The sequence below is a fragment of the Myiozetetes cayanensis genome, unplaced genomic scaffold (genome assembly GCF_022539395.1).
Source record: "Myiozetetes cayanensis isolate MyiCay16 unplaced genomic scaffold, myiCay2020 scf3, whole genome shotgun sequence".
Classification (NCBI taxonomy): Eukaryota; Metazoa; Chordata; class Aves; order Passeriformes; family Tyrannidae; genus Myiozetetes; species Myiozetetes cayanensis.
Window position 1 is genome coordinate 38,967,058 of NW_026087521.1, and position 26,145 is coordinate 38,993,202.

At 38.0% G+C, this 26,145-nt stretch overlaps 2 protein-coding genes across 5 annotated transcripts in view; one reads left to right on the plus strand and one right to left on the minus strand.

The window, feature by feature from the left end:
• Window positions 1-26,145, minus strand: part of PPP1R12A (protein phosphatase 1 regulatory subunit 12A) — a 1,052,766-nt gene that overhangs the window by 508,575 nt on the left and 518,046 nt on the right. The window lies entirely within an intron of this gene.
• SYT1 (synaptotagmin 1) overlaps window positions 1-26,145 on the plus strand; it is a 345,628-nt gene that overhangs the window by 28,004 nt on the left and 291,479 nt on the right. The window lies entirely within an intron of this gene.

Here is a 26,145-nt window from a genome sequence, read left to right on the forward strand (position 1 = left end):
GGTCAAGTGAGTTACTCAAGATCTATTGATACTTATTTAATCCTCATTTAACTGGCTTTTTGAAGGTCATCTGCTGAATTCCTTGCAGGGTTGGAAACAGACTTTGCATTTCAAAACCTTTTCCACTTAGACTTATCTGAGCATTGACAATTTAACAAATACACTGAAATAAACCTTACAAATACTGATTGGAGCAAGTGCTATTAACCCTGTTTTAACAGATGGCTAATACTAGAATATGTGCTTGTTCCCTCTTTAGGAGCACCACAGGCAGCTTTGCTAGTGTTGAGTAACTTCTGTCTGCTAAAACTGTTCATCTGAAGCCATAGTTTAACTCTTGAACTTCTCCCTTATGTTCAGCTGTCCAACATTCATACTAAAATTAAAGTGGGATGCTTCACTATTCAATAAAATAAAGAAAAATCCCAAATTACTGAATAAAAACTATAAAGGTTTTCTGCAGTGATTTATATATTATTATTATAATTATGTTTTGGACCTTTGTGAAACTTAAAACCTAGACAGACCCAAAGAAGACTTGTCTGTCTTAAAAAACATCTCCCAGTAATTTATTAAACTAAGCTGTAGCTACTTTCATCTAGACAAACACATTGTCCTCCCTAAAATAAACTTTGATAATGTTACCCACTAAAAGCTGTGACAGAGCTACTGGCTGCCTGGCAGTGAAAGAACTATGTCAAATAAAAATTTTCTACCAAAAAAATGACAGGAAAATAGAAATGGGAACACCTTTTGAGGAAGAGCTATCTGAGGTATGCCATAGTCTTACTTATTTTTTTACGTAGTTTTGTTTTCTTGTTTTACTAAAGCGGTAGGTGCTGATTTATGTTAAGAATCTGACAGAGGAGGAAGAAGGAATGTGCCTTGAACATGTGTGGTATGGAGTTATTTTTGGGGTTTGTTTTTCTTCAACCTGGAGGAGTAAAATAAAAAGGGTAATTGGTCTTTGCAAACCTAAAAAGCAACTGTATCATGTCATGTAGGCCAATGCATGGGAGAGAATTGAAAACTGTTTGTGGTTTTGCTTTGTCTGTCTAGCTTGTGGTGTTTGACTGCTATTATAGTGTCTTTTATCTCACGGAACATTTGACTGAGTGTCCACATTGAGAGTGGCTCTTAATGGGAGATGGTGAATGTTTATCTTACACTGTTTGGACAGCAAATCTCAAAAAACTGATGAGAACTGTAGGCTGGTGGCAGTGATTGATTTAAGACTTAGGATCCCTCTTTATTTCATATTTTGGTAAACAAAAAGTATTGACCTTATCAAAGTTTTCCTGCTGTAGACATGGGAGGAAACAGGTGCTGTAAATCAAGCTGAGCTTGAGTTGCTCAGTTGCAAGAACTCAGTTTGTCATCCAGTGATGAAATGATGGTGAGTTGTGGGTCAGGACAGAGACCTCCTCATTAGACCAGCTGACCTGTTAGTGAATGCCTTCATAGGAAGCTGATTCATCTTCACCTTGAGAGTGAAATATGTAGAGCTAGCAGAAGACTTGGCATCCGCATACTGCATGAGTGCTATTCCAAGAACTTACGCCCTGAGCTTAGTGATTTATTTAAAATACTTTTTATTTCATTGATGTTTTAAAATTGATATGTTTTTTAAGAAGGCTTTAGTATGCAGAAATTACTAAAGCTAAAATCTCCCTCTCTGTCTATTATTCCTATGCCTGTTATTCCTTTTATTCATTTTTGCAGCAGTGCCAGGCTGAGAGACTGCACTTTTAAAATTTGGAAGTGTACATGGGATTTTAAAACAGCATAATTCTTTTAAATATTTCCTTTTTTCTTTTCACGATGTCATTTCTATCTTGTCCATTGGTGAAAGAGGATTGTTAAAGCATCGTTAATAATGATGTTTTTAATTCTGCTTGTTAAAACATTTTGTTCCACTGACACTGGGCAAAATGGGTTATAGGAAGAGATACAAACCAGAAACATCTAATTGCGATCCATACTTATGTCTTCCATCACAAGGAAGATGTAAAGGCAAAACATAGTAATGTCCTTGTTGCCTCTCAAGTCCTAGGAGGTCTGTTTCCAAGGTTCCACTGAAAAGATGGGTGGTGTTATAGCTGGTGTCAGTTATTAGCTCTTGTAACATGTTAAGCTCCACTGAAAGTTAATTTGTGGACACTGATAGTTGGGTTCAGAGAGTGGCTTTTGGGCTCAAGGAGTAATGGTTAAGTGGTTTAGCTCAAGGAATACCATTTGGCCTGTTGATGGTATGTACTCATGGTGACTATAACATTTGATGCTAAGTGTTATTTAAGTGTGTGTATATTTGTGATTTGAATTACAAAGAATCAACACTGTAGCTGCAGAGGAAACTTTTGGGGCTTTTTGTAAATGAGAAATTGCTCACCTTGCTGCGTTGTTCAAGGTTAAAAGAGAAACAGCTTTCATCAAAAGTGAACTTCTCTTTGAATGAAGAAAATACTTCGGAATTTCATATTGTCATTTCTGTACAAGTAGTGAATGGCTGAGTGCCAGACCGGGTGCCAGAGACCATGAAATCAGCACTCTTAACTAAAGGAAAATGGTAGACCAACCCTGCTGTTCAGACAGTGGATACCAGGCTCAGTGTTGCTGCTCTTCTTTCCAACACTGCTACCCCTTTCAATGTGAAAGTCATTAAAGTGCACTGACCGCTTTTTGAAATATAAAATGGGTTGCAAATAATTATCAATACTGTACATGATTATAGGACTGTAGTTTCATTCAGGTTTACAGTGCAGCCTTGAAGAACAAAGGAATGGTTATGGTCTACTAGTTCATAAATCCTCAGACTGACATAGAGTTTAACTCCGTCTTGAAGTCATATGAGTCATAGCAGTTATGGGCTATGCTTGAAACCCCTTACATATACTTCCCATGAAGGGAAAGAGTAGGATATGTCATTACACAGCCTTCTTACAGGTAATCTCTAAGATTGTAATGTGAGTGGTAAAATGGGAGAGAGCTAGTGAAACTTGATGATCAAACACTGTTTAATTAAAATTGTTTATCAAGAAGGTCTTGTTGATGATCACTCAAACTTTAAAAAAGAGCAAATTCAAAATAAAATACTTTATAATTACTTTTATATTAATGGCAGATTTATTTGACTAAAGGGAAGGCTTTTGTGGCAACTTATATTGGCTTTTCTTAAGTTCTTTGACATAATTTACTGTGTCAATTAAAATAATTGTGTAACTTACGGTTTAAGTATCATATCAACATTTGGGAAACACAAGGGGAGTTTTGATACAAAACTTATGTGTTGCTTCTGCTAAGTTTTGCTGAAGTAATCAAAATTATCAGAACGGAAAGTACTTTATGCCATGTGTAAAATAATCAAAAGTATATGCTTGTTTCTTTATGAAAAGTAACACATGGCATATTACTTTATTTATCAGTGCCTTCACAGTTTTTTCACTTTACCTAGGATGGGTGACCTGCTTCAGGATTCATCTTCTTTTATAATTTTAGCCTTCTATTTGAAATGTTGCATTTTTAAGAAAGTTACTGATCAGAATAACCTTTTGAACATATTGATTTATCTTTTTTTTTACTTTTAGGTAGGTGTTTGAAAATGGCAATCCTCTTGTTTAAACAAGAAAAAACCCCACAAAAACAAACAACAACAAAACCCCTCAAAACCAAACAAAAAAGCATGCCAAAAAAGCCTAACAGAGAAAACCCTTAAAAAGCACAGCCACCAGCAGGGTATTAATGTCGGTGGATGATTAGCAATCAATCTGGAGAAGTAACAAATGTATCACAGAGTTCCTTTATGGTGGGGAAGGAAACCCTCCAATGAAACATTTGATATCCACACCCTACAATGCTACCCAAAATATGTTATAAGATATAAACATATTTGCTAATCTTTCTGCCCAAGGCTAATTTTCATTTAGAAAACATGATAAATTAACAGACTAATTAAAACTTACAGTACAAAAGATAAAGCAATGCAGGATTCTAGATTGGTTCTGGTAGTTCCAATTTCAACATCAGTAACATCAAATAGTATCTAACAGATCTAAAGATGTAGTATACCATCTGAAAATCATAATGGAATTATCCATTGAGAAAGACGTTGAATTAGAGATAATTGTAGTTTTTCAGTAGAGTTCAGAATGCTAATGCTTTGGTTTGTTATAGGATACAAGACCAGGTATAGTGATGCTGAGGCAGCTGTTTAGCTGCTTACATGTGTGGTCACATTTTTTTCTCCTTGTTAGACAGAAAGTTTTATTCATGTATTTATACTAATCACGAAATGGATTTTAAAGCAATTACGCTATCTACAGAATTGTTAGTAATTATGAAGAGCTTTAATCAACAGTTGTGATCTGTCTGATTAGTAATTTTTAATCATAAGCAAAGAAGAAAACATAGTTGTATTGTAAATAAAAGTAATTGAACTCCGTAATCTGGCCTGTGTTAAAATGTGTGCCAAGAAGCAGTTGGTATGGCCTAGACTAGTTGATCAGACAGGTAAGAGCACATCAGTTTGCCCAGGTTTTAAATGATGTAGGTATATAAGGGTGTCTCTCCGTGCTGCTTCGTTATTGTCCAGTCTTCATTCTTGTATGATCAGCACTGAAATAGTCTCCTACAGTGGTGTCTTGTGAGCACATTCCTTGTTTTTTTGCATTTATTGTTTTTTTCCTGATAACAGCTGAAACCACCTGAAGAAAACCACAAACCAAACCAAAACCTAAATCTTGTCTTCTCTCGTTTACATACCCAATTTGGGTCACCTTGGTTTCTTCTGCAGCTGGTTTCTCCCCTTCTCAGTAAGGCTGCCTTCTCTGACCTGGGGGCAGGGTGAAACGAGTCTTTTTTGATATATTGCTGGACTTACCAAAAAGTATATGTAGAGAATAAATTTATTTACTTCTGGTTAAAATAACTACTCTTCTCTGTTTTCTCAATTGGTACTGTCATCACAGTGATCAAAATCATCCATTAGAATTCATATTTCTAATGAAGCTGTATTTATTTCTCTGTTTTTTCATGAATTTTGTGCTGCTTTCTGAGCTGACAATAAAGATCTATTTATTTATCTATTACTAAATACCATTCTAGAAGTTAATTGGTGTGAAGATCTAGCAATGGCATTAATTATGAAGAAGTACTTTTGCCCAGGATGAGTCTTTGCTACCTTTGGGATAATATTTTTTCATTTACAGTTGTAAGTTTTCCTTTACCACAGCCCAGAAGATTATCAATTAATTTGACTTGGTGTTTGGGTGATGATAAAAAGAAATCTTGTTTTTCATCATATTTTTTCCTATAAGCATTGCTTTGTTTGATAAATATCTCATTCCCAGGGGTTTTCAGATGCTGTGTTATTGTAGTGGTATGGTTTAGCATCACATTGCTCTCACTAGGTAACCTGCTGTTCTCAAACAGTATACTGTAGTATTTGCAAGAATTCTGAATGAAATGGTGAGTTGCTCTTAAGATCCAGCCCCATGGTTGTGTAGGTAAAGAAGAATGTGTCTTTCCACCTGACAGCTTCGCCATGTGCATTTGCGCCAGTTTTCTGCAGTTGTAGAATAACACAGTGAGGCCTTTATGAACACAGTGACATTCACCGAAGTCAGCACAAGTAGGTAAACAGTATCCAGGCCTTGACCAAAACAATTAATTACTGGAGTGCTTGGGGTAAGAAAACATCGATATTCCTGACAAATTTGATCACAGTCTATCTGTATGGCATGTTTTAGAAGACTGAAGGGCAATTTTGGCAACTACTTCCTTGAATCATCCCCTTGATAAAGTGTAGGCAAAAGGGGAATGTGAATGTTCAGTACTATGAAATTAACTCGATACCCATGTGCTTTATAAATAAACCTATTTCATAGTAGGAAAATTATTTCAGATGTGTAGTTTTGATTAGGCATAAAAGAGGAAGAAAGGAAAACCCAAGTTATGTTTCTTTCTTAAACTGATGTGTTACTGTGTAACTTGAATCTTCTCCTCAGTCTTTTATATAAACAGTTTCCTTAGCACTTTACCTAGTGCTTTTCAGGTTCAAAGCCCTTTACACAAATTATTGTAATTAGTTCTCACATCTCGTCTGGGAGAGGTAAGTAAATATCATTATCCTCATTTTTACAGATGGGGACTCTCATCTGGAGAGGTTAAGTAACTTGCCCAAGGCCACAAGGGGGAATATTGTCATAGCTAGTTCTGGAAACTCTAGAGCTGTTATATCCTCAGTCCTTTACTTCACTTGCTAGATGGCAGCTCAAGTTGTTAATGGTTACTCCTGCATTATAGAAATATGTTCTGTGTTTTTACTCCATGTGTCTTAGCAATAATTTAAGCAAGAGATAAATTGGATTTTCTGTACTTAGATTTTCAGCATACTAACACAGACTCTTTCAAGAGAAATGCCAGATTACTTTCCTGCTATGCCTATAATTAAGTAGAAAAGGTAGTAGGCAATGGCTGTTCCAGTTTTTCCACAGGGTGCTGCCCAGTTTACAGTTACTTTATTAGTTTAGGTCATGTTATGCCTGCAGCTCTGCTTTACTGGAGATGCAGAAAGTGTAACCTATGGAGATTTTTCCAAGCTCTGTATGTTGAATCCTCAGAAAAGTATACACACTGTGTAAAAATACACACACACTGTGTGTGTTTCTGCAGAGAACTCTTTTCTTATATAAAGAAGATACAGAAGCAGGGATCTGTGGGTTGGTATTTAAGAAATTCAAAATACCACACAGCTTTTGTAGTTGTGTTTTGCAGTTGTGTTTTGCTGGTTGTTGTATTGTTTGTCTAAAAAAGAATTCTGTGCCCTGGTCTCACTTCCAGCTAGAGGATGTTTAAGGAATTGAGTTTGCTATTTGAATTTTATGTTTCTTGAATTTTGAGGAAAGGTACTCACAATGTAAAGAGTTGGAGGGATTCAGAAGACTAGTCAATATTGTATTTTAAAAGGATAATGGAGGGAAAAGAATAGGAAGGAGTATCAGTACTTCAGAAATACACTGCATGTCTCTAACAACTATACCATGAAATATGGAAATGTAGCTAACATATATATTGTGTATATAATGTAACTACAACTAGTGCTTGTTACTATCCACAGAGATACATTTGTTGTTAGACTGTGCTAACATGGACACAGTGGTACAGTGCAGGATTCTGTGAGGCTCAAGTTACCAATAAATGGGTAAATAGGTGAACACTTACATGTGTCTAGTCAGACAAGAAGTGATGGAGGACAAATGGGATGGGGGAGATCTTTTAAAGAAAGCTTCTCTGAGCAGTAGCTGTAATGATTAGAATCAGAACTCAGGATGGAGCTCATGCCCTCTTTCATTCAGAGTCAGACCTTTCTTTTGTTAACTTGAGCTTGAATTATAGGGAGATTTTTTTGTCATCTTTTCCTGGCTTCGTAGGGAGAGAGGTTGAACTTGATTGATTTACCCACACAGACAGAGGCACATGCTTTTTTCTGATATTTCATAGATGATGTGATATTTCTCTGTGGGACTGGTGGGTGCTACACAAGAGCCATCAGAGATCTGCACCCTGCTTCTGGGAGATGCTTGCTGGACTTGAGGGTATGTTTGACAGCACCACATGCCTTGTTGGGCCCTTTCTGATGCTGTGTTCTGAGTCCTTTAAAGCACTTAACAGGTTATAAGCCTCTTTCTCAGTTACCTTGCACAGACCTTTATACCAGAATGGAAAGATGAAAAAGCGGAAGGAACCCAAGCAGGAGAGTGACATAACACGTTTTGTGAATCCAAGTGAAGGAAAAAATACTGAGTGTTTTGCCAGACGTTCTGGAAGCTATGTGTTCAACATATGTGCAGCAAGAGAGATTTGATCAGTTACCAACAAGGTGGGAAAATCAGTCATCGGTGAAAGTGTTCGGTAATTTTTTGTCGAATAATTAAACTAACCAGAGTATTCACAGATAGTTAGTGTGTAGAGCTTGAAAAATTAAATTGCCATTGGCTAACATGCTATCCCACCTTCCTTCCAGAAACGCATGCTCCCTTTTATATTGAGCTATGGATTATTTTACCTGTATATTCAAACAAAGCATGTCCATGATGAATCAGATCGTATGTAACTGTTTGTAATATGTGTTACCAAAAGCATGTTCTTCCAAACAGTATCCTATTCTTTGGTTTTAAAACATATGCATTTCTTTCAATATGATATTCAAGGGTTTTATTCTGTTAGCTATTCTGAAAACATTGATCCTTTTTATTTTTTCGCAGTATGAATACAATTGATAAGCCAGGATTATCTTCTAGTATTTGTGTGAGCCAAAAGTAAATACTCTCTCTGTCATTGGATTTTACCATTTAAAGGAATTAACTATATGTATTAATGATTTAAATTTCCCCATTTCTCTGCACTGAAGTCACCAAGGTTTGGTTGCTTTTGAAACATCATCTGTAAATCTTGTTAGTAAAACTTCAGTGATGTATAATTATTCTCTGTTAAGTATGAGCTAAGGGTATTCTTCACTTTGCTTTACTGTGGTGGCTGTCATAGCTTGTTATATGAGATCACTGAAAGTAGTTCAAGACTTTGATTAACTGTATTTTTTTTTCTTTTACAAACTCTTTGGAGTTTTTTAAGTGATGAACATGCTTCAGAAAAAAACCCGAAGATTTGTGTGTTAGTAATGAAGAGGTTAGTTTGAATTCATGTTCTTTGACTTATGACTCACTCTTTTCTGGTTCCATGTCATCACTGGCAGCAGAACCAGCATTGTCACCTTCATGCCTCCTGCAGTTATATCTTAACTACTCAAGATCTGGGAGTAGCACTGGTGGCCAGATAAAAGGTTTCAAAATTCAAAAAAAATCAGCCTCATAGATACTCTTGGCAAGGTAAACTATTGCATCCTTCCAGGTAATGTTTTCTTGGATTGTAATACATGAATAAAAGGCAAAGCAAACTAACCTGTCTGTGCAGTTACTAGAATGATCTTCCTCTTTGTCAAGGTTGCTTAGTTTTAGTGCGATTAGTAACTGTTATCTCACTTTAGGTGCAGAAATACACAATCCTTTATTGCCTTACTTCAGAGCTAAAGATATCCAAACCCTCTTATTTATTTGTATATACAGGGATGATGGACTGAGCAGTCACTTCTTAGACTTTAAGGACCAATACAGGTATTCATATGAGATGATTTGAATCTTTCCCTGGCTTCTAAAGATAGATGTATCAAACTTCAAATGAATCATTCTGATAGAAAAACATAACAGCTGCAAAAATAGTCAGAGATTGTGTAATATATACTAAACTTACAAAAATGAATCATGTAACAACAAAAATGGGTCTTATGATTACTAGCTTTGGCAATTCCCAAATATCAGAAGTCAAGCAGGCTAAGCAGGAGGCTGGCTTGGCTGAACAGGAATCTTCTCTTGCAAGTAAGGCCAAAAAAAGAAGGTGTATGCCCAGTGAAAGCAAGGTCAAGTGACACAGGAAGAATTCAGAGATGCTACTTGTCATTTTAGGGAGAAAAGTTGTGTGGTCAAAGCTCATCTGGAGTTGAAGCTGGCCAGAAATGTGGAGGACAATAAAAAGTTTTTTCAAATACATTAATGGCAATAGGCAGTATAGAAATACCTATTGCCATTTCAGAATGAGGATGGTCACCTCACAAACAGGGACAGAGACAAGGCAGAGGTGTTTTAACGCTTTCTTTGCCTCTCTCTTCAGTACGGATGACGGACCAAGGGGGTCTTAGTGCCCTGAGCTGGAGGAGCATGACTGTGAGAATGATCAATTCCCAGTTGACCCTGAAATTTGTGTGGGATCTGCTGCTCCAGCTGGATCCCTACAAATCTATGAGACTTGATGTGATTCGTCCCAAAATCCTCAGAGAGCTTTCTGATGTCATTGCAAAACCTTTCTTGATTTCTGAGCAGTCTTGGGAATTTGGAGAGATCCCAACTGACTGGAAGCTGGTGAACATTGTCCCAGGAAGGGCAAGTAGAGGACTCCAAAAACTCCAGGCCTGTCAGTCTCACTTCAGTGCCTGGTAAAGTTATGGAAAGGATTCCTCTGTGAAATATTGAAAAGCACCAGGAAGACAATGCAGTCATTGGTCATAGCTAGCATGGCTTTGTGAGAGGAAAGTCCTGCTTATCCAACTTTTATGACAAGGTAATCCCCTAGCTGATCAAGGTAAGCCAGTTGATGTCATCTTGTTGGATTTCAGTAAAGCTTTCAATACTGTGTCTCACAGGATCCTTCTGGACAAAATGTCCAGCACACAGCTGGATAAACACATCAGGTGGTGGGTGAGCAATTGGCTCAGGGGTTGAGGATAGACTGTAATAGTGAATGGGGTAATATCAGACTGGTGACCTGTCACTAGTGGGGTTCCACAGGGCTTTGTCTTGGGCCCTGTGCTCATCAACATCTTCATAAATGACTTGGATGCAGGACTGGAAGGGATACTGAGCAAGTCTGCAGGTGGCACAAAACTGAGGAGCTGTTGACTCCCTGAAAGGCAGGGAGGCCCTGCAGAAAGATCTTGACAAATCAGAGGACTGGGCAATCACCAACCATAGGAAGTTCAACAAGGGAAAATGTCAGATTCTGCACCTGGGATGGGGCAACCCTGGATGTTCGTACAGACTGGGGAATGAGATGCTGGAAAGCAGTATCGTGGAAAAAGACCTGGGGGTCCTGGTTGATGGCAAGTTGAATCTGAGTCAGTAGTGCCCTGGCAGCCAGGAGGGCCAACTGTGTCTGAGGGGTCATCAGGCAAAGCATCGACAGCTGGGCAAGGTAGGGAATTGTCCTGCTCTGCTCTGCACTGGGGCAGCCTCACTTTGAATAGTGTGTGCAGTTTTGGGCACCACAATATAAGAAAGATATTAAGGTATTAGGCAGATTGTGTCCAAAGGAGGGCAAGGAAGATGGTGAAGCGCCTTGAGGGGAAGCTGTGTGAGGAGTGGCTGAGGTCACTTGGTCTGTTCAGCCCGGAGAAGAGACTGAGGGGAGTCTCCTCACTGCAGTCTACAACTTCCTTGTGAAGGGAAGTGGAGGGGCAGACACTGATCTCTTTCTTCTCTGTGGTGACAGTGACAGGACCCAAGGGAATGGCCTGATATTGTGTTGGGAATTTTAGGTTGGATATTAGGAAAATGTTCTTCACCCAGAGGGTGGTTGGGCGCTGGAACAGGCTCCCCAGGGAAGTGATCACAGCACCAAACCGGACGGAGTTCAAGAAGCATTTGTATGATACTGTCAAGCACATGATGTCACTATTGGGGATGGTCCTGCACAGGGCTAAGGGTTGGACTCGATGATCATGATGGGTCCCTTCCAACTCAGCATATTCTCTGTTTCTGTAAAGGAAATTGCTGTTGCAAGGAACAGTCCAATTACTTGAAGAGCTTTAATAAATAAGCAGAAATCTTCCTTCCCCCTTTTTCTGACAGAATAAGGAAGGGAGGCTTCAAGCTGGTGTTGGAGCATAAGTAATCTATCAAGTATTACTCTTCAGTTTTCTTATGTAAAAACTTAATTTGGTGTGAATTATGGATGAAGTCATACCTGCTGCAGGAATGATGGCCTGTGGGACTACTGAATGATAGTTATGCTGCTGATGACTTTAGGGAGTTTACCATTTCATATAGCCCTGCCTGGTAAAAGTATGGCTTGTAATGTAAGGTTTTAGTTGCGTAGGGAAAGGGAGAGACAGGTTTTGCAGTGCCTTGTTTTATCACCTTTGCTTCAACATAACAATTTTTACAGGACAGTGATTTCTTTTTTTTTGAACATGCAATACACAAGTTTGAGCTTAATTTCTGCAGGTAAATGGTGACAAGTAGTTTTGAAAACCTATTTGTATGTTATTTCTGGAAGCTAAACTTTGTCTGTTATTAAAATGGGAAAGTAATATTCCTTTGCAAGTAAAATTTGTGGGTTTTTAGCAGAAAGAGAGAATATGGGGCAGCATATCACTTTATTTGAATATAAGTGAAAATACATTCTTCGAATAGCTGGGCTCCTGTCTTAAAGTACAGTTCAGCTTTTACTGTGGTGGGTAAGCTAGGGACCATTATGCAGAATTAAGGTACAAGCCTATGTTGATCTCAGTTCTTCTCACAATTTAGGATGCATATACAGGATAAAATTACAGAGAAGATTAATGTAAAAGCTGTGAAGTCAAGCAGTAAAACCTAGGTAGTGCTGACTATTATGTTACCCAGGCAACTTTATTTCCATTGTCCTCATATATTAAAGTAGGGTTCTTTCCCTATGATCATACAGGAATAGAAGAAATAATTTTTTGTTTCTTGATCAGTGTCTCTAGTCTCCAAAGATTATTCTCAGTCTTCTTGCAGTCCTCAGTGTTGTTTACTGCCCATTTAATTATCCAACTGAGATGGAGGACCAAAAGCTTGATATATAATTAAAGACACATGAGAAAGCTAAATTAAGTGTGTATCTTGCTCTATATGGTACCCGTAAAATGCAAAACATTACTGATATGCATGTTGGAGAAAATGGATGTGGAGTTCACGGTGTTATTAGTTTTGTGCCAGCTTTCTCTAGCAAGAATAACAGGTCAGACTTAGGATCATCTCACAGCTAGCAACTTTTAATAGCTTCAGCCTGACCAAATTTGCATGTGTTTTCATGGATCAGTGCTTTTGACTCCTTTCTTATATTCCCCTCATATTTTAAACAAAACAAGTGGACTAGAAAGAGTGTGGGGAAAGTGGAGGAGGGAGGTGAGAGAGTGCTAGCACATAGAAAATTGCATATTTATGCCTCAGCTTAGTTTTTGAAAAGCAGTATTTCAATCTACAAGCTTGTCATGTCTCTCCCATCCCCTCCTCTGAAGACTGGCAGAGTAGGAGATGAAGCACAGATTATTTTAGCCCCATTGTTCAGTCTGCTAGAGCTATAAGCAACTAAACAATAACTTTTTAATTAAAAAACATTAGCTAAGTGTAATGTGGTGTTATGAGCTCTGTGATAAGATAAACCATACTTTAGTATGATTAATCAGCTAGATATCAGCAAAACTGGATATCCATTGAAGAACCTGTTTCTTCTAAGAATGAATGTTACAAGAAGGAGATCATACATCTGTTTAAGTCAATCCTAAAATAATATTGCCTAAGGAGAAAAAGGAAATTAAATGCCAGGTATGATTATTTTGGAAGTCATGGAAAATTGTTTATGTGACCTTACAAGCCATTTAATAATCAACGAGACTAGAGACTAGTAAATGTGTTTATTGATCCAATGGTAGTAATTTAGTTTCAACACACTGTGTTTTAGGGTCTGATTCATGGTGCACTAAAGTGGAAACTTTTCAATAACACATATGGAACTATCTGTAATACTTGAAGAATATTTAATTTGGGTGTAGCCATTGCGGTGTTATTTCTTAAAGGAATATATTAGTTTAACTCCAGTACGTACATTTTTCAGATGCAAGGTGAAGAATGGTTTTAGATAGCTGGTTCTTAATTAGATGCAAAATGTAGTTTAACTTTACGGTACCAAATTAGCAAAATAGCAAATGTCGAAGACTTTTGAAGTGACAGTGCCAGGAACATTAACACTGACAAGTCTTGTCTTGTTTCTGGCCAATCTGCAAATCTAACCTGACAAAGAAAGGCATAAACCAAAAAACTCGAAGATCCAGAGCAGTCCTGCCAGGTATAAAAAGCATGCAGGAGAGAAAAAGGAAGAAAAGAGAAGAAGCCAGGCCTTACTCAGGTATCTTATTTGAACAGAGTTGAATGAAAATACAAAAAATACACTGTTTGAAAAAAACAAAACAACAACAAAAAATCTTCTCTACAGATTTGCCTTTGTTTATAAATAAAACTGTTTCTCCAGAGGAATACCCTTGGTGATGATTTCAGAGCCAGGCTCTCAAAAAGAGACTAGTTGAATCTTAGGCTCCCCCTTACAATGGTGGAAACACATAGGTCACTTTTCCTAGATTATTTCTAGATTTGAAAAGCTGCGAAATTTCCTACTGAAAAATCTGTTCAAATCTGTCCAAATCTGTTAAGTTTGTCTGAAAAAACCAAACACCAAACAACAAACCTAAATCACTCAAAAGATGCTGAAAGGGGAAGCAACACAGGCAATCCTACTGTGGTGACAGACCCCTGCAGTTCAAGAAGTTTGAATCAGCCTTTAACTGATTATGGCCAGCTAGGCAAAATTAAGCTAAATTAATTGATCTTAGACCATAACCTCTAATCACAAGGTATCTGAACTTTGGCAAAGTTGGTCTCCAGATTAGAAATTCAGACCTTGGTACATTTCAGTTATGTATAGAATAAATGAAGTTGTTATGGTATGTAGCTGGGGCTTCAAAGAGCTGTTCTCAAAAACTGTTTCCAGACAACATAATTCACCTGACTATGAAATGCAACAGCAGCTGTGATTTCTAATAATAATACTTTTTTCTATGGATCATAACACATTGGTGTTGACATTTAAGTATTCCTCAGCTAAGATGTTTCACAGCTTGAAGGAGAGTAAAATTTTCCTCCATACATCATGATTCTTTTTTTCTGAGTGGCTAACTTCAGTGGTAGGGAGGGGGGAAAGGACTGAGCAACAACATTAGAGGGGTCACTGAAGGAATGACCGTTCTGGTATAGCCTTCCTCCTTGTTTGAGTTCTGTGGCTGCTCTGTTCTTACTTTCTTACTAATTGGCCCCAGATGTCCCATCAGGATTCCTCCCTGTCATTATTCTTCCCACAGTCCCACCTCGTCGTTTGAAAGGCTGGCACCAGCAGTCAGAGCACTTTATCCAAATAGTGACTGACATTGCCAAGAGAGGCTGGTGGCTCCAGACAAGAAGAGAAAATGGTGTAAGACCCCAGTAAATCTACCCATCACAGCAGTACTGGCCATCTCTGTCTGGCACAGTGTTCTAGCATATCTCCAGACTCCAGAAATTGTTTTGGAAGGCCCAAATAGTGGCTCATGACCTTTTTGCACTCTTGTGACCTCACAGAAGTACTTCATTCAGAAGTACTCACCAAGAAAATATGTTAGATTTTTTTAGCCCTTCTCTCTTTTGTTTATGGTCAATATTTTGACTCCATAATTGATAGCGTTTGCCAAGACCTGATTTCCTTAACCTATCCAACAAAGTATAGTGCTTTTATGTCCTTTGATGAAGAGCTTCTTAACCTGGGCATAATATACTTGACTCAGAGAATGCAGCTTTAAAACAGCCTTACATATTAACTGGGGCATTTTAGGCTGACATCAAATATGATCAGGATGCTGTATACACTGGAAGGGTGCTGCCTCTCAAAACTGCTATTCAAGAAAAATCAGTAGCAAAATGACTTCATGTCATTTCTCTTGCTTCTCAGAATGAGTTACATGTACTGATTTTTACTCTGAATTACTGTGTTTATAAGCTCTTTTTAGCTGAGCAGCTCACAGTGGTATTGGTAACTGTACTTGATTTCCTCAGTGCAGTTATACGAAATCTTCAGAGATTAACCTGTAGCATCATTCTGTTATGTGCATTGAACTTAAACTGTTTTTCTTCCCCTCAGACCAGTGGTTTGTAGTATTGTGAGAATATCCCCAAGGCAGTGTATGTTTGAGTTATTAGTAAAATGACATCCTTTTATTTATTCACTTTTAAACTGACTGGATGTTTTTCAATCCTATAGCAAACAGGAAGCAATAAGGAATACTTTTTAGTCCCTCTTGACTTGTAGCCAGAAAGATTTTGTTCCTTCTTGTGACAAAAGCTTTGCATAAGTCAAAAGAATCATAGGATTACAGAATGTGCTGGGTTGGAAGGGACCCATCAGGATCGTGGAGTCCAACTCCTGGCCCTGTACAGGACACCGTAAGATTCACACCATGTGCCTGAGAGCACTGTCCAAATGCTTCTTGAACTCTGTCAGGCTTGGTGCCATGACCACTGCCCTGGGGAGCGTGTTCCAGTATGCAACCAACCTCTGGGTGAAGAACTTTTTCCTGATATCTGACCTAAACCTTCCCTGACACAACTTCAGGCCATTTTCTCAAGTACTGTTAGTGGTCATGAGAGTGAAGAGATTGGTAGCTGTCCCTTCACTTCTTCTCGTATGTTGAAGACCACAATGAGGTCTTCCCTCAAGGCCCTACTCCATCCTCGTTGCCCTCCTTTGGACACTCTAATAGTTTAATATCTTTCTTCTGTTTTGGTGCCCAAAACTGCACACGATATTCCAGGTGAGGCTGCCCAGAGTGGAGCAGGACAATCACTTCCCTTGCCTGGTTGGCAGTGCTTTGCCTGATGCCTCCCAGGACACAATTGGCCCTCCTGGTTGCCAGGGCACTGCTGACTCATATTCAACTTGCCATCAACCAGGACCCCCATATCCTTTTCCATGGCACTGCTTTCTAGCCTCTTATTCCATAGTCTATACACATAACTAGGCTTGCCCCATCCCAGGTGCAGAATCTGGCACTTCCCTTTTCTGAACTTCATACTATTGGTAATAAAAGAAACTGATATGGCCATTGCCTAGTTCAGCTGAAATAATGGTAGTCTGAAGTATGATTAACTTGCACAGAGTTTTCAGTGGTGCTGATGTAATTTACACCACGGCTACACTTTCTGGAGAACCGTCAACAACTGTGTTTTCAAACATTCAAAGTAAATAATTGTTTGAGGTTTTTTATTCTGCATTCTTTTGTTGTGCATGTGCCCTGTGGACTCTTCTGCTGTTTAATATAAAGTAGTGGGACACAAATCTCAATCTGTCAGGAAGAGCTTCAGTTAATCCAGACCTGTCTCCCCTCACTTCAGCAGAGCTACAGTTTTGCACGTTCCCAGCTGAATGGCAGAGATTTTTCTAAGCCCAGAAGAGCATTTTACAGCATGAGCATCTGTAAACTGTACCTTCTGGCATGTGTCAGTAGCAGACATGTCACATGATGCAGACATCCTACGTACAGACTGCTTCCTCCCCTGAGAAAGGTGAGCCTTTTGGTGGAATCTCACATCACCTTATAGGAAAGGGAAAGGTTCATGAAAGGATGTGCATGGTTTTCTAGGACCACCTTCAGGGGAAAGTGGCTAGGTAGAATTAGTGTGAGAAAAGGTATATGTTGGGGAGCCCAGCTGGTTCTGGGCTCTCAGTAAGCTGAAATCCTGAAGATGGAACTTCTTACACCTGGCAGAGGGTTAACCAGGGACAGTGGGACTGTAACACAGGGTGGGTTTCCTGTGAGGAATGTCAACCTATGGTGTTAGGACGTGTGGCTGTGTGTCCAATTATAAGTTGTTATGAAGTGCTAAACCAATGCTGTGTATACATGTGTCACCCCAGAACTGTATAAAGGTAGCTGCACTGTTGCAATAAAAGAAGAAAGCTGCTGGTATCCTGAAACCCATGTCGCCCCCCGCCTCGACTGCGACAGGTATATTGTCTTTTTATTTTTTTTTAATATCCTGCTTCTACCTCAAGTATTTTCATTGTCTTGTGACTCTGACTTTCTAGCAGGCAGTCACGGTAACAAATAGCAGTTGTCAACCTGTTCATTTTCAAATATGTTCAAGTAAAATTCATAGGTCTGAATTAAGATGTTTTGTAAAACTTTAAGGTTTTGACAATTTTGTGTTGAGAGGAATAAGTAGACAGTCTGAGGAAACTTTAGGATTTTCAGAACATAGAAGCTCTGCTATTCTTATTGATAGATTCACTAAAGCTGTTTAGTAAAGTGATGCTAAATTTTGGATAACAACATGATAAAGTGCATGGGTGAGATCTGTATTTCTGATTGTCTGCTATGTTCTCTCATTTGGAAGAAGCCATGAACTTTTTGGGTTTTTTACTGTTTAAAAGTGTGGAATAAAGAAGTGAAGCCTGGCAGTATGATATCTGTCTTAGATACCTAGATTTTTGGCTAATCTCCCTGATTTTATAATTAATTGCAGGACTCCTGTGATTTAGAGACCTACATGAATAGTTTACTTTATTTTTTTGTGTTTATAAGCACTTTAAAGTTCTTAAATTATGTATGCATGATCACTGTTGAGGGAGGCTGTTTTATAAATGCTAAATTTGAAAATGTCCTTTTTTTCACTTAGGAAAATAAAACATGAAATGGTAAGAGCTTTGTGTGAAAAAAAGCCAAACCACTTTTTTTTTACTATAAGCTGGAAAGATAACTATAATAATTTCCTAATTAAAATATTTTGTGGAAAATTGGGCAAAATTTAGTCTCTGCCACTTTTGCAAAACAATCCTTCTTGTTAATAATATATTATCTCCTCAGTATCATGATTTTACTATGATTTTAAAACTTAGCTGAAGTTGTCACACATGACTCTTGTTGAGACTTTATATCCAGTATTTTGTTCGTGGGAAAACTGTAGGAGACTGAGTCCAGGCTTAAAGAGATAAACTCTTCTGTGACCCTTACGTCCAGCTGGAACAGGCAAAGGTGGCACAATTTGCAGGTGAGATATCTTGGTGACTTATGCCAAGCTGTTTCATGAGTATGTTGCAGGTTAGAAAATCCCTTGAATCTTACTTGGAAATCTTGAATTCTTCAAGTCAGGGAAGAGGTGTTGGCTACTCCTTTTAATCCATATTGCTTTGTGAGGAGAATTAATAGGACAAAAATGGCCATGGCTTAAGGAGTGTTTCCAGGTAGTTGGCATGAACTTTGCAAGAGTTAAACAGGTAGGTAAGGCTACCATGTGTTCATGACGCGCCCTGTTGTGTCTAGGTACTGCAGCCCATATGGCCTTCTCTCAGGAGCTGTGGGAGCAGTGGGAGAGCGTAGGTGCCATATGTTCTTCTATACCTAGTCACCCGCAGGAAGGTAGGACAATGTGGCAGCTCTAACTTATAATTTCCTTTTATTGGCGTGTGTCTCAACTTTAATGTCCTCATTTGCATAAGTTTAAATAACTGCGTAAATTATAGCTTTGAAACTGACATATGGTATTTTATGTGCACATCTATCCTCTGATGTATACTTAAGGAATACAACACTTTGACTAATAGAGCCCAAATGCTGCACTAGAGACATGTTGCCTGCTTCTAGTGTTCCTGCATTTTATGCCTGGAAGAAAGAAAAAAACTCCTTTCATTCCAGGACAGTTATATTATGTAGGAGGCTGTTGAGTCTTCATCTGGAATTCAGACTGAACATAGTATAACATAAACCGTTTGTCATTCCAGAGAGTAATGGCTTTAAGAAGTCCAGTTATTTAAATTTTTCAAAGTCCAAGTGAAACTAAAATTTCCAGTGCCTGAACTTTTGAGGATGTCATTTATGTAAAATAATTATTTTAATGCTCTTGACAAGTCCGTAGTTAGTCATCTCTTTTTCATGCTTGTGGGATTACAGTAGAAACCACTACTAATTTGGTCTATAATGCTGCATACAGTTTAACCTGCACAAAGACAAGCTGTATTAAGGTGGATTCCCTGATGTTTAGTTGGTGTGACTACCTTACTGCCTTTATGCTTGTTTAAATGGCAATTTACTATATTTAGGGTCCACAGGACAGTTTGTGCTTCTTTAACAGACAGCATTAGCATCATCCAGTTACTTTTTTTTTTTTTTTTGGTTATACTCAACCAGTACCATGGATAGCTTACAGATAGGAAGTAAGTACATACAACAATTATATTCTGATGTTACAGAATTTAATTTTTTTGCACACATTATGCTATTATTCACTTTGCTGTTTCATCTCCTAACTATGCAGCTACTGAGTAGCTTTTTATGCCATCAGAGGAATGATGTAGAAGGCTTGTGGAAATCTCCCTTGGGATCTTCACAGATATGGCATTCTCTGTGCCAGGGAGCCTTGCAGTCTATCATTGTTACTGCCCAACAGTTCTGGACCAGCTGGATACCAATTCTTCACATATTCTTTGCAGCATGTATGTGGGTATGCCCCTTTATCCTTTGGCTACCTGGAGAGTATGAGCTGGATATTTGGATGTGAAATGCTTATAAGATATCTATAAAATATTTATAAAATATATGGAAGAAGAAATTAAAGGTAGGTTATACTGATTGTGTTACTAAAATTACATTGGAAGGCTTCCTCTTCTTCTGTGCCCTCCTTCTCTCTCTTCCCCCTTCATCCATCAGGCTTGCTGTGTACTTCTGACGTTCTTGGCTGGCCAAGAATTCTGTGTTTCTATAACCCTTGATTACATCCATCTTCCTGATTAATTTCCTTCTTGAAATCCTTCAGGAGATCAATGCAGATTGATATTTTCTCTTAAAACTTGTCCTTTTCTTTAATCAGTGTATTTCTTAACTACAATAAAGATCCTTCTCTTCTTTCAGAGACATAAATGTCTGTTTGTTAAGACACAGCATTACCTTCTATATTGATTAAACAGTTAACAATTCATCAGCTAGATGAGAGGTAATAGTCTCTCCATATCTCCTCTTGGAGACTTAGGGCAGGATTCTACACAACTCATTGCAAGCAATAGGAAACATTTCTGTTCATTGTCTGTGCTTTCTTTCTTTCCTGCTCCCAGTGCTTAACTTGGGATGAGGATGGCACTGACGAAGAATGGGTTCAGCCTGCTTAATTAGTGAGTTTACTTTATGCAGTAATAAATGCATATTAGTTTCTTGTTGAGAGAAAGTGTGATAATAATTAATTGCTTTGGGCTTACACTGCATTTACAATGATAGGCACCCTTGACCTTCATTCACAGGATACAGTTGCTCTGGGTTAAAGGCAAAAAAAAGAACAAGTGAAATATGCCATGTTCTTCCTTATATTAACTGCAATATTCTTTGCTAAGCAGGTTGCTTAAAAGTCTAGAGTGGAACAAATACCTACTTGTCTATCAGTGAAAAGTGTCATTTTGTTCATGGCTGATGTGCTTTTAGGTTCTATAACAATCCCAGATAAGTTACAATCAGTAAATCAAAGGAAGGCTGTAATAAACGTTGCAACTTAATCTACTTTTAAAGTAAGAATTTTGTTTCAGGTAACTCTGGTTATTTAATTTGTGAAACATGGCTGTACTTTCATACATCTTCATGAAATGTTTTAAGTATACTTCTAATTTCCCAGAATATGGGTGGCAATATGATATTTATGTGTATTACTTAATCCGACTTGTATTTATCATAGGAGACTGCCAACTCTCTGTACTATACTTCAATTGTATTGTGAGAAGGGGACTATGAGAGAAGGAGAAAAGGATGGTTAATAAGTTTTACAAGAAGAGTATGTTGCTTCATGTTAGCAAAACAATTGCGAGCATTAACATTCATACTGTTATAGCTGAAAATAGAGATTGACCTAGCCTCGTTTCATTTTCCAAACTCTGTTAGAAGGGCTTTTTTTGAAAGATGATGGCAGTCTAGTATTTTTAGTTTAAGTGGAAGTGAGATGTCTTTGCTACTCTGAGAAATTATGATCAGAAATTGCGATAAACTAGAATTCTTCTTCCTAGAGACCCTTCTGTGAATTGTTTTAAGTAAGAATACATATTTTTTTCAAATTCAGATTATAACAGTATCAAGTTATTAATAAAATATTTTGTTCTGTTACATCTTTAGGCATTGTAACATGATTCATTGTGTATATTCAATGTGTATATAACTTTCAGATGTTATTTGATAAGAGAAAACACTTGGTGCTTGTTTTGATCAAATTTTATCATCTGTTAGTGTACCCGGCTGGTACTGAATTGAGTTACAGTCTGTGCTCTACCAGTGGCCTGTGCTGACCCTGGGCAAATTATTCACCATCTCCATCTGAGCTGTCAAGATGGTGGTGCTGCTTGCCCTGTTAAAATGCTTTGGGATTGACTGATTAGTGTCACTAGAGGGTGAATTGCTTCTGGTTATGAGTCAACACGTGTGTTCCTGCCTTTTAGGATTAGTAGGTTGTGTAGCAAATGACTTACCTCAAAAATGTACCTGTTTGTTTTTTTCTTCTATTTTGATGCTAATTTTATTGAGGTAAAAATTACAGAATCAATGACATAGCACTGGCATTAAGATAGACAAAGTCTAGTAGGTTAAACCTGTACTGATCTAAATTTTGATCAAAGTGGTGCATTGCTCTGTTATGCATCATCTAGGTAGTTCCTTTTCCTTTCTTGCCCACTATCATTAAATGAGTTTTTATTTTGCATTAGTAAGAGAGAGAGAGCAAAAAGGCTCAGATTAGCTTTCATTCATATTAATAAGAGTTTTCCTTTGACGAGGACTGAAATGGTCCCTAGCCAGTTAGATAAGGAAACACTGAGAGTTTCTCACCCCTACCTTGATGAGTACTGTTTGTTGTATTGCTTATGGGCAGGAATGCCAGCTGCCCTAGGTAGATGTACAGGTATCGCAGAAATATGGATTCACACATTCCTCCACATCCCTGACCTACTTAAGCAACCTCCCTGGAATGTAAGTAGCTGGGCTGTTGATGAGCAGATGCTTTTTCAGCCTTCTGATACAGTGAACATCCACATTGGTTCCTTGCAAAATATACGGTGTACTTGGGCAGATTTTACCGAGGTTGTAGCTACTATATTGCAGTGTAGCCTGTTCTTGATTAATTTCACTATTTTTTACATTTAAAATGAGCGGAACACACTTTGATTAGGAGCAAGCTTGATTAGCTCTGCCCATTATGAAGCAATCAAATACTTTTAATTACTTCCATGAATATGTTTGTTTGATAATATTCTTTCAAACTGAGGCTTTTAATTGCTTCTTTAGTGGTTCATTTCTCTATAAATATCAGTTGTATGAATCTTTCCACTTATCAGTTGCCTTGTGCTTTTATATAAATTTCTGAAGTGTGACTTCACTATGACTTGTATTTATGTCTAAGGCAATATTTTTTTTAATAGCATCAGCTTCTCCTATTATCTTTCCTTGACAAGGGTTATAGAAGTATGCACTGTAAAATCGCCTGTGAGACTGCAGCAACCTTCTTTGTATCAGCTATCTATTGAAGGTCCCTTGTCAAGCGTATGGTGCTAGAAAAGCTCTATCTCATGTTTTTCTTTCTGTCCTCCAGGGAATACTCCCCTATGGAGCAACCCTCCTTTCTGCTTTGCAAGCCAGAGACTTGCTTGTAAACATTATAGTCCTTGTGAGTATCACTAGGAAGAAAAAGCCCTGCAATTTATCTCACGGGTGTGAGACTGTGAACTTAGATTCCTATTATTCCAGCCTTGGAGTCAACACAGAAGGTGCCACAAGGAAATGAGAAGCTGACTGGTCAACTCCCACTGTGTTTTCACAGTACTCCATAAAGATCACTTACCATGTCTCCATTTTGAAGGGACTGAGAAAACAAATTCACCTAACCGAGAGCTGTGCAAAATCTAGCTTCCCTGGTCTTTAGAGTAGTCTTTCAGGGAGACAGGTGGATAATGATGCAGAATTGCTTAAAGTCTTGAAGTTAGATACCTCAAAAAGGGAAAGTTGAATCACCTTGTGTTGGTTGCACCTTGAATGCTCAGGCAGCTATGTTTAGTAAGACATATTAAATATAAAAGCCTTCCTAGTTTTTAGGTGAAATGTACCAAAACGTGTGTTTATTTTTGCCAGGTTATATTATTTTTCACACAACAGTCTAGTCGATTAGGGCTAGACTCTCATTTTTTAACACAAGAACACTCTGTACATATGCATACATTCATTTGCTTCCTCTTTCCTGTTCATCTTAAATGTGTCATCCAGCTGGGCATGAGCATGGGCTGAACTGTTGATGTTCACCTTTGTGAGAACAGGTTTGAGATCTGCTATATCCCTGCTATATGTTTGAGCATGATCAATAAGATACAGCCATGTTCTTTTCCTCCCAGTGACAACAGAGAAGTATTCCCATTTTCTTTGGATTCCCTGCAGCGTACCTATACAAAAATGATACTTAACAAGAGCATGTATTACTCTGTTGTATTTCTTCTAAAAAACAATAAAATTTGTGGGGTTTTTTGTTTTCCTAAAGGGATTTTATTAAGAACTTAAATGAAATATGGAAATACCCATTTACAAGATCTCAAATATTAGTGCAAAGTCTTTCAAACTTCACCGTGCTCCCCTTTCAGATTCGACCTATCAAGATTTAATAATATATACAATGTTCACAATTACTCTGGCACATTTGCAGTTTATGTTATTCTCTGTAGATACAGGAAGTTTCTACTAGAATTTCTTTTCATGCTTGTTTTAGTCTACTAATGTTTGCTTCAAATGGGTCCAGATTTGTTGTTAGAGTTTATTTTAAGTCACTCAGTTTCATCTGGGACTAATTCTGACCACAATACAGGAAAATTTTTGCTGTCAGTTCATTGCACACTGATCCCATTTTGGATGTAACAGTGCAAACACCAGAAGAAGGACTATTAAGTGTTCTTTCCACCACCACTGGGGACATAGAGAAAACCAACCACAGCTAATGTTAAATGGGCAGGGGGAAATGAATGCCTCATTCCTATAGTGATATACACCATATAAAAATTCTGAATGGAAAGATACAGTGAAGAAACACAACAACTACAAAATTTGATTAATACAAGTGTTAAAAGGAAATCTGAGATAGCTAATAAATTCATTATTTTACTTCTGTTTCAAAGGCACTCAAGCTACTGTAGTAAGTAAGAGTTTGAGAAGGCAGATTGAATTGTAGAGGTATAAGGTGCCAAAAAAAAATTATCTTGGCAGTATATCTCTCCCTTTCAAGTCATAATATAGGTTAGTAACTCAGTTTAAAAAACCATGGTTTAGGTGTCCAGTCTCAGTCACAAAAAGCATGTGATTAGTGTATAATCTCTGTACTCCAAGGGTGTGATCATACTGTTGTGCTCAAATTCCCCAAAAGTGCAATTAGTTCCAAAATACTTCAATTTTGTTGTTTTAATTGTTTACCAAGAACTTTAGTCAGGTCTGATAGTGGTAGTAGTGTAAGAAATTTGTGTATACATGATGTCAAACATGAATGCTAGGAAAAGAAGGGTGTAAAAGTAAAGCAGCAAGAAATATCCTTGTGTGGTGAAAGGATGGAAAAAGAAAAGGGACAAAACAAGGATGGTTAAGGAGGATGAGTGAGATGCTGTTGAGGATCAACAGACTCTTAAAAGCAAAAGAGAGCCCTTAGTTTCTTGTAGATTTGACAAAAATGGAATGCAAAATTGCCCTGAAAGCACTAATAAGCAAACAGCAAAGCGCTTTTTTTTGTGGGAGAACATTGCTTTTTAAAACTTTCTCATATAAAATAGAAGGGTTTTTTAGCTTATGGAACTTTTCTACTTGGATTTTTCTAGTTAGACATGATGTTTTGGTAGAGGATAAGAAAAGTGAATTTATTTGCTTTATGAAAATTTCATTGGCATGGAGGAAATAAAGACAAACTAGTGCCTCTTGTGGCCATAAGTAAGGACTTTCAGTGCTCTTGGAATTAATTGAGAGCTCACTGACGCAAGGAGACTTGATGGCTTCCTTAAGACTGAAAGACATGGAACAAGTATTAATGGTGGATAAGCACTCTCCTAACTGTGCCTTGCTGGGGCTTTGCTGATGATTCAGATGGGAGAGGGGAGGAAAAGGCAGGTAAAACGCTTGCAGCAGCAAAACTGGCAATGAACACAAGGTATTAAATCATTACTGGGACTTGGAATATGATTAGGGAAAGTTAATGGAAAACGAAGCCACTGTGCCAAATGACTGTTGCTGGGTTAAAGGAGGCTAATTTGCAACGCTGTAATGAAATTAGGCATGCTGCCTTTGTTTCTGACACTGAACAGCATTAAAAAAAAGTTGTATGTGTTCTGCATTTGTGGGCCCTCAAGTTCCCTGCTGGGTTTGAAAGCTGGAATGGTGCTGCTGAGCTGGAGTAGCAGTGATTTGTGATGGACTTTGAAAACTGACTGGAGATAGACAGTTGTGTAAGATGGACACTGAATCCATCAGCCAAGAACTATTCTTAGGGCTGCGGAATTATAAGGGCATTTTCTTGTCTACCCCCTATCTTTTAAACAGAAATTATTTCCAAGGGCTATCAACTCTTTTAGCAAAATTCCTAGGGGTGGGATTTCACAGCCTTCTTATGAGGTCTGTTTAGGCTTAGACAGTGACCATGAGAAAGTTAATCCTAATGGGAGGTCTAAATCTGCATGGCTGCA